We start from the raw sequence: 13,858 nt of genomic DNA, 5'->3' as shown, positions 1-13,858 counted from the left end.
CCAGTCCAAGAGCACCTTAAAGACTAACAGGATCTCCAGGATATAAGCTTTTGAGAATCAGAGCTCCCTTTGTTAGATGCCGGGCAACGTCTCTGGCTGGAATTTGGAGAGCCGCTGTTAGCTGGAAGAAATACAGTGCATGGATATATGGACTAATGGTCTAATTACGTCGTCTTGGTATCTGAATGTGTTGCTGCACTTTTTTCTGTAAACACGCTTGTAGTGCACAAGAAAGCCACAGTAGGGCGTATGTGTAATTGTTATTGTTGCTGTTAATTGCTCATGGAAAACACAGTCTGTTGGGTTCTTCGATAACAACAGTTCACGAACAAAAGAAAAAAAAGAAATGACACCTTTTCGAAACAGATTGAAAGAACTGCCCCCACCTCCCGGGTTTGTGAGCGCCTGACTCTTATATCTTTTCCCCCAGTGAACGTAAACTCAGCCAGCCCTTCACCGTCTTTATTGATGGGGATCTGTTGAGTAGAGTGCCGAGTTCTGGAGGGAGCCTTTTTCCTGAACACCCAAGTGTTGCGGATTGCTGGGCGCTGGCAGCGTTTGCTGCTGTTATAGGGGGCAGGTTAGTATCCCCGACGTGGTCTTGTCCTTAAGTTCCTTCACTGCAAGGAAAGCGTTTCAGGTCACTTAGGTGGAAATACGATAATTCAGAGTTTTTCCTTCTCCTCTTAAGGGCTGCTTTTCCGAATACGTAATTCAGATGTCGCATATACTAAACCCGAAGAAAACAGACTTTTACTTTCCCTTATTAATAGTTGTTAGTTCCAGATAAAGTAGCCTTCTGCTTTCTCTTCTCCTTTGTGTTAATCGTGGGATATATTTAATATGTTTAGAGCTAGGTGCTGGTGCCTGAAAGAGATAGTTTGTGCTCTGGAGGGGCGGAGAGCAAAGTTCCTTTCTCTGGAAGGCTTTACAGTTCACAGAATCCTAGCATAGAAATCAGTTGTATGGCAAGCTGCAAATTCCACATGATGAAGATCATAAAATGGGTAGGGTAGGGAAAGATGCTGTAATTATGCTCAGAGATACTTGTAGGCTCCAATCACTGGTCTGAATTTTGGCGCTTTATCGTTCTGTTAGTTTTTCTTCTCGTTCCCCCCCCCCCCCAAAAAAAAAAACCCTGCGTGCAGAGATGCTTCAGAAAATACCAGGGATACCTTCCTGGTTTGGGGGGGGAGGTGTCCTCAGAGTATTATGGTTCTGTAAGATGCTGGAAAAGGTTGGGATCCTAAGTGCACTTGCTTGAAAGCAAGGAAGATTTAAAATTGGCTGGGTGTGTTGTCAGGGTATTGTGTGAGGCTGAGAAGGCCATCAATCACGTGTTCTGGCCACAGAAATTTTAGTTGCTGGATTTCTTTTCTATTAACCAATACAATTATTTGCAATTGTTGATATATGTTTAGTTGTGAACCGGTGAGTGAGTATCCTTAAACTCCATGAAATTTATTTCTGTGTAAACGTAATAAGAGTTCACTTTTAGTCATTTGGAGTGGGTTGCTTTGCGAGCATTCTTTAGCAGGCCATCTGCTTTTTGTGGTATAATAATTTTGGAGCATGGGAACTAAGTTGAAGGACTGTGAAAAATGTGGCTGCTGGGAGTATAATTTGATTTAAAGAGTCTCTTCTCTTGTGCAGTTGCACAACAATGCTGAATTGTAGTGAATAGATGAATAGATTCCTGTGCACCTAGTCCTAAAGTGTACCATTTCAGCCTCAAATGTTGAAATGCTAAGTGAGCAGGAAGCAGCTCATATAAGGTTTCCAAAAACAAATGATCATTATGACAAATCTCATTTTAAATACCCCTACTATTTAAACTGTGATAATTGCTACTAACTAAGAATATTCCTTACCTTTCAACCCCAAAAGAGGACATTTTCATCATTTTTTTAAAAAAGCCCAAAAGAGGATGGACACACACACAAAGAGGCCATTTGTTCTTTTTTTTTTTAAAGGACATCTAGTAACCCTAACTCATTAGATTTGAATCTGAGTCGTACAATGCAAATTAGAGATATATTTATCTGAAGTATCATTTTGTCCTGGGGTGGGGGTGTTAGGTTTACAGAATGTGGACCTTATGGTGCACATCCATCCCTGACCCTAATTTTGCATCTGATTCTAGGATAATTAGGAGTTTCCCCCTTTGTACCTTAAATTGTCCTTTGAGGAGTGTGGTTGAATAGAATAGAAGGGGAAGTACTTTCCTTTGCTCCTAAACCTTTTTGCACCTGGATTTTTTAAAGCTTCAAAGTGTTCTCAGTCCTTAAAAGTATCCTAGATATGGATGGGGAAAAACACATGTCATGCATTCACCAGCTCATAATATCTTGAGGGCAGGTAGTAAAGCTTTTAGGAGGGTATTTAGAGAGACCAATTTCCCCATCCCTCTGTTTCCCTCCCCTTTTTCTTTGTATTCAGTATTCCGTAGCTACTAACTAGGCTTATAGTGCTTTATTCTTATTTGTTTACAAACTAGTTTTTTCCATAGGTGGGATGTTTTCTGAAAATGTCCTTTAAAACCACCCTGCTTGTCTGTGCCCCCATTTTATTCTGCTAAAAAACTGTGAGGAACTGTGGAAGGGAGGGAACCATGAGGGAATCCCACCTGTGAACTCTCCACCTTCAGGTGAATATAAACTTTCAGGGATTCTTCCCCTCCCCCCCTTTGTCTTTTCATTCTAAGCAAACTACTGCCAAGTGCTTAAGAGCAAATGTTATTTATGTTATTTATAGTTTACATTTCTCACTGATACTCCCAAGCAGATCACACAGTGTTAGTCAATACAATCAATGGGATGAGACACCTAGACGCAGCGTTACAGCGTCAGGATTGCAGAAATCTGAAACAAAGCTTAGTTATGTATGTAACATGTTAAGCAATGCAGAGATTAGATAGTAGGATAATAGATACATTGCAGTATAAATTCACAGTCCATTTACTTTCCTTAAAGCATCTTTCTAAACCATTAATCATTTATATTATTTATTTATTTATTTATTTATTGGATTTATATCTTGCCATCTCCGCCAAAGCAGGCTCAGGTATAGTATAGCCCTGTTACCTGTATAAAAATGCCCTCTTGAATAATTCAGTTTTGTATAGTTTGCAGAATGCCGGGAGAGTAGAAACCTTCTTGACTTCCTCAGGCAGGCCATTGTATTAGGCCACAACAAAGAATACGTGTACAGGCAGTTGTTGATGTTGCCCATTTGCAGAGTGGCACCAGCAGAAGGCCTGGCTGAGGTCAGTGAAATTGTCATGGTAGAGCATAAGGGGAAAGCTGGTCCAATGGAGATAAGGATTTTTTTCCCTGCATATCTGTGTGATTTCACACCTATGTAGAAGCTTGTCTGTCAGTGGCCTAGTTTTTCTACTTTCTTGACAGGGACCAGCTGCTGCTTTTAGGAGGAGTAATGATGATTTGTGGTGCCATAGGGCATGAATGGTCATACCTTCTTTTGGCTGTTTGATAAATATGAGGCCATCTTCTAGGAATGTGATGTACTGTAGTAAGAAACAAACACACATGGTCATCACATGGTCATTTGAAATGAAGACATATTAGGCAGGTGAAGGAGCTGGGCGCACAGTTTGTGTTCTTGGCAGTGCTTCTTGTTGAATGTTGTGGCTTAGGATGAGAAAGAAGAATACTTCAAATAAACTACTGGCTACATTGATGGTGTCGTCAGGAAAGATTCGGATTTCTGGACCATGGCTTACGCTTTCGAGATAATGGTCTTCTATCGGGAGATGGTTTGCACCTTACGGCGGTAGGGAAAAGGGTGTTTGGTAACAGCCTTGCTAACCTAATAAGAAGGGCTTTAAACTAAATTGTATGGGGGAGCAAGACAATAATTCAAAGTCTCGTATGATGCCAGAAACTGGGGAAAAGAACATTAAAGATTTGCAAAGAGTGGTGCATACGCTAGGTAATGTGAACTTGCAGGCTTATACGGAAACTAAACCCTCGGGATGCATAAAACATGGATTCCAATGTCTACACTAATGCACAGAGTATGGGAAACAAACAGGAGGAATTGGAAGGAAGGAGACTATGACATAATAAGCCTTACTGAAACCTGGTGGGATGATACTCACAACTAGAATATTAGGATTCAGGGGTACAACTTATTTAAAAAGGACAGGCAAATGAGAAAGGACGGAGGCGTAGGAGTATATGTGAAGGAGGTATATACTTGTGAGGAAATATGTGAATCTATGGCAGCTTAGTTGAGAGTCTCTGGGTAAAAATAAAAGAAGTAAGAAATAACAGTGATATTATTGTGGGGGTCTGCTATAGACCACCAAGTCAGGCAGAGGACTTGGATGAGATACTTCTACAGCAGATTGCAAAGTTCTCCAAGAGAAGGGATACAGTGATCATGGGAGATTTCAATTACCCGGACATATGTGGGAAGTCCAACTGTGCTAAAAATGAGAAGTCAAATAGATTCCTGACTTGTCTTGCTGACAACTTCCTTTTCCAGAAAGTGAAGAAGGAAACAAGGGGATCTGCTATCTTGGATTTGATTCTTACCAACAAGGCAGAATTGATTTGAAGAAGTGGAAATAGTTACCCGGACATCTGTTGGAAGTCCAATTCTGCTAAAAATGAAAAGTCAAATAGATTCCTGACTTGTCTTGCTGACAACTTCCTTTTCCAGAAAGTGAAGAAGGAAACAAGGGGATCTGCTATCTTGGATTTGATTCTCACCAACAAGGAAGAATTGATTAAAGAAGTGGAAATAGTCTTAGGGAAGGGGAAAGCTATATGTAGTCAGACTTATAGGTTGGACTTCAGAAAGGCAAACTTCGATAAACTTAGAACTATGCTGGGTAAAATCCCATAGTCAGAAATACTTAGGAGGAAGGGGGTTCAGGAGGGGTGGGAGTTTCTTAAAAGTGAAATACTGAAAGCGCAATCACAGACGATTCCTATAAGAAAAAAATGGAAAAAACCTAAAGAAGCTGAAGTGGCTCCATGGACAACTCTCTAAAGACTTGAGAAATAAAAAAGTCTCCTTTAGGAGTTGGAAGGAGGGCCTTATAACCATGGATGAATATAAACAAATCACCAGTGCTTGTAGAGAAAAGGTTAAGAAAGCTAAAGCTCAGTATGAGCTTAGGCTGGCCAAAGATGCTAAAAACAACAAAAAAAGGTTCTTTTCTTATGTTCAGAGTAAGAAAAAGAGCAAGGACATGGTAGGCCCATTGCGAGGGCAAGAAAGTGAAATTGTAACAGGTAATGAAGAGAGGATGGAAGAGTGCAATTCCTACTTTTCCTTAGTCTTCTCTTCTGAGGGCAATGGTACTCAGCATAGCAGAAACAGAACATATAAGGAGGGTATGAAGTTCCAACCTAGGATCAGCATAGGGGAGGTACATAAACACCTAGTTTCTTTAAATGAAACTAAGTCCTCAGGGCCAGATGAATTGCATCCAAGGGTTCTAAAAGAGCTTGCGGATGTAATTTCTGAGCCTCTGGCTATTATTTTTGAGAATTCTTGGAGAACAGGAGAGGTGCCGGAATATTGGGGGCGGGCGAATGTTGTCCCCATTTTCAAGAAAGGGAAAAAAGACGATCCGGTTAACTACCGACCTGTCACCTTGACGTCTATACCTGGAAAAGTTTTAGAACAAATCATCAAACAGTCGGTCCTGGAACATTTAGAAAGAATGGATTTGATTACTAAGAGCCAGCATGGTTTTCTCAAGAACAAGTCATGTCAGACTAACCTGATCTCTTTTTGTTGAGAAAGTGACTACCTTGCTGGATCAGGGGAATGCTGTAGACGTCGTTTATCTTGATTTCAGTAAGGCTTTTGATAAGGTTCCACATACTATCCTTGTTGACAAGTTGGTAAAATGTGGTTTGGATCCTGTTACCATTAGGTGGATCTGTAACTGGTTGACAGATCGCACCCGAAGAGTGCTTGTGAATGGTTCCTCATCCTCTTGGAGAGAAGTGACAAGTGGAGCACCTCAAGGATCTGTCCTGGGACCTGTTTTGTTCAATATCTTTATCAATGATTTGGATGAAGGAATAGAGGGAATGCTTATTAAATTTGCAGATGATACTTAATTAGAAGGGGTTGCAAATGCAGAAGAAGACAGAAACAGGATACAGGATGACCTTGACAGGCTGGAAAAGTGGGCTAAAATCAATAAAATGAATTTTAACAGGGATAAATGTAAAGTTCTGCATTTAGGTAGGAAAAATGCAATGCTTGCTTATAGGATGGGGGAGACTTGTCTTAGCAATCTAGGGGTCTTAGTGGATCATATGCTGAACATGAGTTAACAGTGTGATGTGGTGTCTAAAAAGGCAAATGCAATTTTGGGCTGTATCAACAGAAGTATAGTGTCCAGATCACATGATGTGATGGTATCGCTTTACTCTGCTCTGGTAAGACCTCACCTGGAGTATTGTGTTCAGTTTTGGGCACCACATTTTAAGAAGGATATAGACAAGCTGGAACGGGTCCAGAGGAGGGCGACGAAGATGGTGAGGGATTTGGAGACCAAGTCCTATGGGGAAAGGTTGAAGGAGCTGGGGATGTTTAGCCTGGAGAGGAGGCAGCTGAGAGGTGATATGATCACCATCTTCAAGTACTTGAAGGGCTGTCATATAGAGGATGGTGTGGAATTGTTTTCTGTGGCCCCGGAAGGAAGGACCAGAACCAATGGGTTGAAATTAAATCAAAAGAGTTTCTGGCTGAACATTAGGAAGAACTTCCTGACCATTAGAGCGATTCCTCAGTGGAACGGGCTTCCTTGGGAGGTGGTGGGCTCTCCTTCCTTGGAGATTTTTAAACAGAGGCTAGATGGCCATCTGACAGCAATGTAAATCCTGTGAATTTAGGGGGAAGTGTTTGTGAGTTTTCTGCATTGTGCAGGGGGTTGGACTAAATGACTCTAGAGGTCTCTTCCAACTCTATGATTCTTACTTTTCTACCAAACTAGATGTCTTTACTTACTTGGAAGTCCCAGTGAGCTTGAACTAAGTTCCAAATTAGTGTCCATAGGGATTGTAGAGTAAACTTCATAGGCTGAATTCCTATTGTTTGCTTAAGATGCCTTCATTTTTCTTCCTTCTGCTTCTCTTTCATTTAAACACATTTGCAGTGGATGGCGTAAAATATAGCTCTCCCCAAGTATTCTCCCTGATGCTCAGCATTCTAGGATTTGACAGTGAAATGTGAGGGTGGAGTGTGCTCTGAATTTTAATCACTGTCAAGCAAGGAGCATTTATTTTTACATTTTATTACCAAGCCAATTACTGGTTTAATCTGTACAGCAATGATTATGTCTAACTTCATCCATCTGCAGCTTGAGATGGAGGCCAGGCTGTAAATATCATGTAATAAGTGAGGGAAAAGGAACCCATTATGGTGATGTGGTTTTGATTAAATTAGAAGTTGTGGCTAAAGAAATAAAAATTTATGTTTATAAGTAACATAATTATACAAAAACAAGAATTATGTTTTAACTATTTGAATGGGTTTGCTTTGTGTTCATTTTGCTTGCTGAACAAATATGACTATGTGGATATTCAAATTTACAGATAGCTGCTGGCCTATAGACAGATTTGAATGGTTTTCTTCCATTTCATTATATCTGAGGAAGTGTGCTTGCACACAGAAGCTTATACCTTCTGTTTAAACAGAAGATTCTAGCTTTAATATTTACAAAGATTAGCTTGAAAATGTGCTGTGACTTCCAAGTCTACAGCTCTTACCCAGAGATATATGTGAGGATGTAGCTTAGATACCAAAATGCAGATTGTGATGTGATATGAGCATTTTGGGATGGAGATTGTTACAGTTCAGAAAAGCACTTGCATGCCCTGTTGCATTTGTTTTGGATTAAATCATGATGCTATGAGTATACTTTTGAGTTCTGCCAAAAGCTTTTCATATGACAATGAAGCAACTTTATTTATGAATTCAATTTTTAGAATCTCCCCTACTCCCCCATATTATTTTATCAACATCTCTTGCTGGACTTTGTTGGTGACTTCTGGTACTTGTAGGGTCACACCTGGTATCTTTGAGACTGGACATAAAGAATTATACCTGTGCTCCTCTTTCTGTTTCAATATGCTGTGCCATAGTGCTAAAGAACAGTAAAATGTGATGATTAGTAAGACCCTGATCCTATGGGAGCTTGTAATTAAATAAACTTGTAAATAAAAATATTATACAAACAACAGTAATCATTTGTAATTTGTTGTCCTGTTCATAAAATAATATGCACACAAATTAATAACCAGATGCAGCTAATACTTGTTAATTACTAGAGGCTTTGAGTGTAGATGACTAGGGAAGGCAATGGCAAACCATCCCGTAAAAAGTCTGCCATAAAAATGTTGTGAAAGCAACATCGCCCCAGAGTCGGAAACAACTGATGCTTGCACAGGGGACCTTTCCTTTTTCCTTGAGTTTTGTAGAAGTTTCTGATTCTTTCAGTAGCAGACAAATGGACGACCTGTCTTTTAGAAAATTCTTTTAAAGCCTTGATCATTCCTGATCTTTTGAAAACGACCATCTTGGAAGAATTATCCACATGACTTGTCTGTATCATTCTCAACACCCAGTGGATCGTGAATACAAACTCAAGCTCCTTCAAAGAGGAGTTGTTCGATACACATTTGGTAATTTTGTAGACATTTCAAATCTGTTTAGGAACTGGAAAACTACATATGCATGCACATTGTATTAAGTGATGAAAATCAGTCAAAACTTGTAAACGTAGTACATTATGAACATTGCAGTCTGTATGCTAAAAGATAGAAATAGTTAGGAATAGCAGTGCTAGATCAACATTACTTTCATACTTAAAATTCTAATCATTTACACTTACATATAAGTGTAAATACATTACAGTGAAAGTTATGCTTTCATATATATCTGTGTTTATATATGTCTTTGTTCGGGAATTTGTCATGGTTTTAGATGAAAACCAATGTAGCTTTTTTGGTTTTGCTTATTATGAATCGCTTCTTGGTTTGAGGAACACTGTAACCTGGAAAATTACTTTGCTTGCATTCCTAAACATTTATAAGAAGAAAATGTAGATATTAACATGTATTTCTCTCTTAAAAGGTAAAGGTAATCCCCTGTGCAAGCACCAGTCATTTTCGATTCTGGGGTGATGTTGCTTTCACAACATTTTCACGGCAGACCTTTTACAGGGTGGTTTGCCATTACCTTCCCCAGTCCTCTACACTTTCCCCCCAGCAAGCTGGGTACTCATTTTACCGACCTCGGAAGGATGGAAGGCTGAGTCAACCTGGAGCCGGCTACCTAAGAACATAAGAGAAGCCATGTTGGATCAGGCCAATGGCCCATCCAGTCCAACACTCTGTATCACACAGTGGCCAATAATTTTTTATATATACACACACACACACACACACATTTATGTATACACACACTGTGGCTAATAGCCACTGATGGACCTCTGCTCCATATTTTTATTTAACCCCCTCTTGAAGCTGGCTATGCCTGTAGCCGCCACCACCTCCTGTGGCAGGGAATTCCACATGTTAATCACCCTTTGGGTGAAGAAGTACCTCCTTTTATCTGTTCTAACCCGACTGCTCAGCAATTTCATTGAACGCCCACGAGTTCTTGTATTGTGAGAAAGGGAGAAAAGTACTTCTTTCTCTACTTTCTCCATCCCATGCATAATCTTGTAAACCTCTATCATGTCACCCCGCAGTCGACATTTCTCCAAGCTAAAGAGCCCCAAGCATTTTAACCTTTCTTCATAGGGAAAGTGTTCCAACCCTTTAATCATTCTAGTTGCCCTTTTCTGGACTTTTTCCAATGCTATAATATCCTTTTTGAGGTTCGGTGACCAGAATTGCACACAGTATTCCAAATGAGACCGCACCATTGATTTATACAGGGGCATTATGATACTGGCTGATTTGTTTTCAATTCCCTTCCTAATAATACCCAGCATGGCGTTGGCCTTTTTTATTGCAATCGCACACTGTCTTGACATTTTCAGTGAGTTATCTACCACAACCCCAAGATCTCTCTCTTGGTCAGTCTCTGCCAGTTCACACCCCATCAACTTGTATTTGTAGCTGGGATTCTTGGCCCCAATGTGCATTACTTTGCACTTGGCCACATTGAACCTCATCTGCCACGTTGACGCCCACTCACCCAGCCTCAACAGATCCCTTTGGAGTTCCTCACAATCCTCTCTGGTTCTTACCACCCTGAACAATTTAGTGTCATCCGCAAACTTGGCCACTTCACTGCTTACTCTCAACTCCAAATCATTTATGAACAAGTTAAAGAGCATGGGACCCAGTACTGAGCCCTGCGGCACCCCACTGCTTACTGTCCTCCACTGCAAAGACTGCTGATTTATACTCACTCTCTGCTTCCTATTAATTAGCCTGGTTTTGATCCACAAGAGGACCTGTCTTTTTATTCCATGACTCTTGAGCTTACTAAGGAGCCTTTGATGAGGAACTTTATCAAAAGCTTTCTGGAAGTCAAGGTGAACAATATCTATCGGGTCTCCTTTGTCCACATGTTTGTTCATCCCCTCAAAAAAATGTAACAGGTTAGTGAGGCAAGATCTTCCCTTACAGAACCCATGCTGAGTCTTCCTCAGTAACTCGTGTTCATCAATGTGCCTACTCATTCTGTCCTTGATAATGGTTTCTACCAACTTTCCCGGTATTGAAGTCAGACTGACTGGCCTGTAGTTACCCGTATCTCCTCTGGAACCCTTTTTAAAGATGGGGGTGACATTTGCTACCTTCAAGTCCTCAGGAATGGAGGCAGATGTCAATGAAAGATTACATATTTTTGTCAGAAGATCCACAAGTTCAACTTTGAGTTCCAGCTTCCGCTGGGATCGAACTCAGGTCGTGAGCAGAGGGCTCCGACTGCAGTACTGCAGCTTCACCACTCTGCGCCATGAGGCTCTTATTTCTCTCTTAGCTTCCTCCTATATTAGCTCTTAGCTTCCTACTATATTATTCTATCCGCATTTCTTACTGGACTTTCTTGGTAAATTCTGGTATTTGCAATGTCATACCTCGTATCTTTTAAGCTTGTCATAAAGAGTTATGCCTGTGCTGCTTTTTCTGTTTCAATATGTAGTACCACAGTGCCAAAGGACAATTAAATTTGAGGATTGATAAGACCCTGATCCTGTGGGAGCTTGCAGGGACTGCTGGTTGCATCAAGCCCAATCTAGTTGGTTCCCTTTGTTTGTGATGACTTGGCATTTGTTACGTAAGCCCTTCGCTTCCTTCACTGTGTTTGGCTTTGTTGTCATCTTCTTCTTTTTGTAGTCTGTGAATACATAGGATTTGGAGAATGACATCTGTAGCAGTGTTCCCTGATGTCAGAGTCTTGCATGGCAGCTTTATGATTGTGGATGCCAGACTGAGACCTAAGTATTTTCTCTGTGCCTTTAAAATTCTTAGTGTATCAAGAGACAAAGCAACTATACTTTCTCCTGCCCTTTCCTTTTGTGGTCCTGTTATCTGCCCCCTTCCTTCAAGCCAGTAGAGGAGGATGAAAATAATGGTGAATCCTTGAATGCCTGAGCCCTAGTACATCATAGATTTGCCTGCATTTGAACCATCCTTTTACAGCTGCTTTATTATAAAGTAGTGTGGTTAGAATGCTGAACTAGGGCTAAGTGGGCTCAAATCCCATTTAGATGACTTTGGGTCAGTCAATGTGTCTCAGCCTAATCTATGAGGATAAAAATGGAGGAACAGAGAATGGTGTGTGCTATCCTGATGTCCTTGGAGGAAAGGAAGGATAAAAACATCATAAGCACATTGGTGAGAAGTGTCTGCAATGATGCTGTGAAATTCTTCACATGGTGCAGATGTCTGCAAGCTGCTGTTGGAAGTTAAAAGACCAAATCAGGTTGTTTCTTTTTCTTCTGCTCAACTTACATCCCTAGAGGACTGGAGGATTTAAAGAGACATGACTGATCTTTGAGATATGTTGTGATCAATACTCTCTCTAAGCTGAGGAGTCTTGTGAGCAAAAATTCTACTTGGGGTGCTATTGGCATTAAAGTTGTGGACAAGTGATTTGACTACTGCATAAATTAGCTTGCTCTGGGGCCATCCTTCCTGAGCTAAGACAAAAGTGTGTGAGCCAGAGGCTAAAAAACTGTGAGCTAGCTCCCACTAACTCAGCTTAGAGAGAACACTGGATGTGATATCCCTTTAAATCATATAACATTCCAGAACTGTGTTCACATGGGCTTTATGATAGCTCTCTGAGGTTTGAAACTTTACTTTCTCGTAGGCCCTGTTCACACAGCGTGTTGAGTCCATGTTAAACTGACCCGGTTCTGTTTCGAATATCTTTGTTCCAGATATTGTAAGCCGAAATGCCCTCAAAACGAGGTTGGGGAATTAGTCAGGTGGGCACCTAGCTCACTAGGGATCGTTTTCCCAATGTATACAAGATTAACCAACCAGAGAGTAATGCTTAAATAATGGGGACTCTAATTTAGTAAAACAATTACAATTTATTCTAGAAAATATAGGCATACATACAAGATAGAATACTCATACAATCATACATACAGTCCTAGGAAATATATATAGAGAGATAGAGACAACACATGGCTAGACAAACAGGGTGATACTTACCTATTGTAGTCTTCAAGGAAGGCTCCAATGGCAACAAAAGAGGACGGGGGAAATGGACCCAAAACTGTAGCCAGAATTGGGGATGGATCTAGACAGCGGAATTGGGGTACTGTTAGATGCACACATGAGTGGAGTTGGGTCAGAAGTTAAATAGACTACCTTAGACCCTCAGGGGCTGGGAGGTATAGGGGAGGAGAAAGGGAAGGCTCTGCAGTGACCATAAGGCTGGACTTCTGCAGTAGCCAATAGAAAGTGCATTGGTGACACCTAATTGGGTGCTTGCTCTTGACCAATGGACTTGCCTGGATCCTGGATACCTGAGAGAACTTTCAGATTGAAACGGACCAGGGGGAGGCTCCAAAGTGACAGTTGGGAAGAAGAATAGAAGTGATTACTGGGTGGGGAACACTTAAGATTAAATGGACTTATCTAAAAAGGTGACAATAGAGAATCAAATGTTGACCTAGGTAATACCCAGTTTACAGTGGAACTTGGCTTTTGGCTGAAAATGGTCTTCCTCTTCCTTAGTCTTCTTCCTGGCACCAGTCTTTGTCCTGGGTTTCGTTAGGCAAAGGCTTGAGTGGTCTGGCAGGATCCATGCCTGGATAAGCTTAATTTCCTTAAGCAGAAATTGAAGCAGCTGTTGGATATGGAATCAGGAAAACAAGTGGTTTTAGCCTTTGGTTCATGGAAACAGGCTGGAAACATGGTGGCATGGCTTCTTCCACTGCAGCGGCCAAGACTGGGCACACAAGGAGCAGCTGGAAGCTCGTCTGTAGTTCTGGCTAACACCCATCCAGAGATGTAGAATGCTGCTGCAAAGCTGAGGCTTATAGTATCCACATAAGCCTTAGAAACTGTGGGCAAAGTCCACTTCTTAGAGCAGTTGTGTGCAAGTCAAAACTCCAGGCACCCTGGCAACCATACTGGTGATCACGATGTCCATGTGTATGAAAAGTAGGGGGCATTTTCTTACAGTATTATTGATCAGACTGCCGTACTGCAATTTGAATCACTCCGTGGTGAAACCATCTTCTGTCGTCCACACGATGGCACCACACAATTCTTTTTTCCTTCACTATTATGCGCACGCGCACATTATGCACATGTGTGCATTATGCGCACGCGCACATTATTTGCATAGGTTAAACATTATGTGGTTATGCAGTTATGTGCATATCGCT

The 13,858-nt window shown here is 41.0% G+C and overlaps 1 protein-coding gene across 2 annotated transcripts in view; it reads left to right on the top strand.

Moving 5' to 3' along the window:
• Positions 1 to 462: 462 nt before the first annotated feature.
• The window catches only part of ECHDC1 (ethylmalonyl-CoA decarboxylase 1), a 64,441-nt gene continuing 51,045 nt past the window's right edge, over positions 463 to 13,858 (top strand). Inside the window, exon 1 of one of the 2 annotated variants that reach the window (XM_060239009.1) lies at positions 463 to 580. The gene's annotated coding sequence lies outside the window, so the exon portion shown is untranslated. The remainder of the gene's footprint in view (positions 581 to 13,858) is intronic. The other variant, XM_060239017.1, reaches the window with a different exon arrangement.

This window comes from Heteronotia binoei, chromosome 1 (assembly GCF_032191835.1).
Source record: "Heteronotia binoei isolate CCM8104 ecotype False Entrance Well chromosome 1, APGP_CSIRO_Hbin_v1, whole genome shotgun sequence".
In the NCBI taxonomy this organism is placed as follows: domain Eukaryota; kingdom Metazoa; phylum Chordata; class Lepidosauria; order Squamata; family Gekkonidae; genus Heteronotia; species Heteronotia binoei.
The sequence above is the reverse complement of the archived record's forward strand: the minus strand, read 5'-3'. Positions and strand labels throughout refer to the sequence as shown.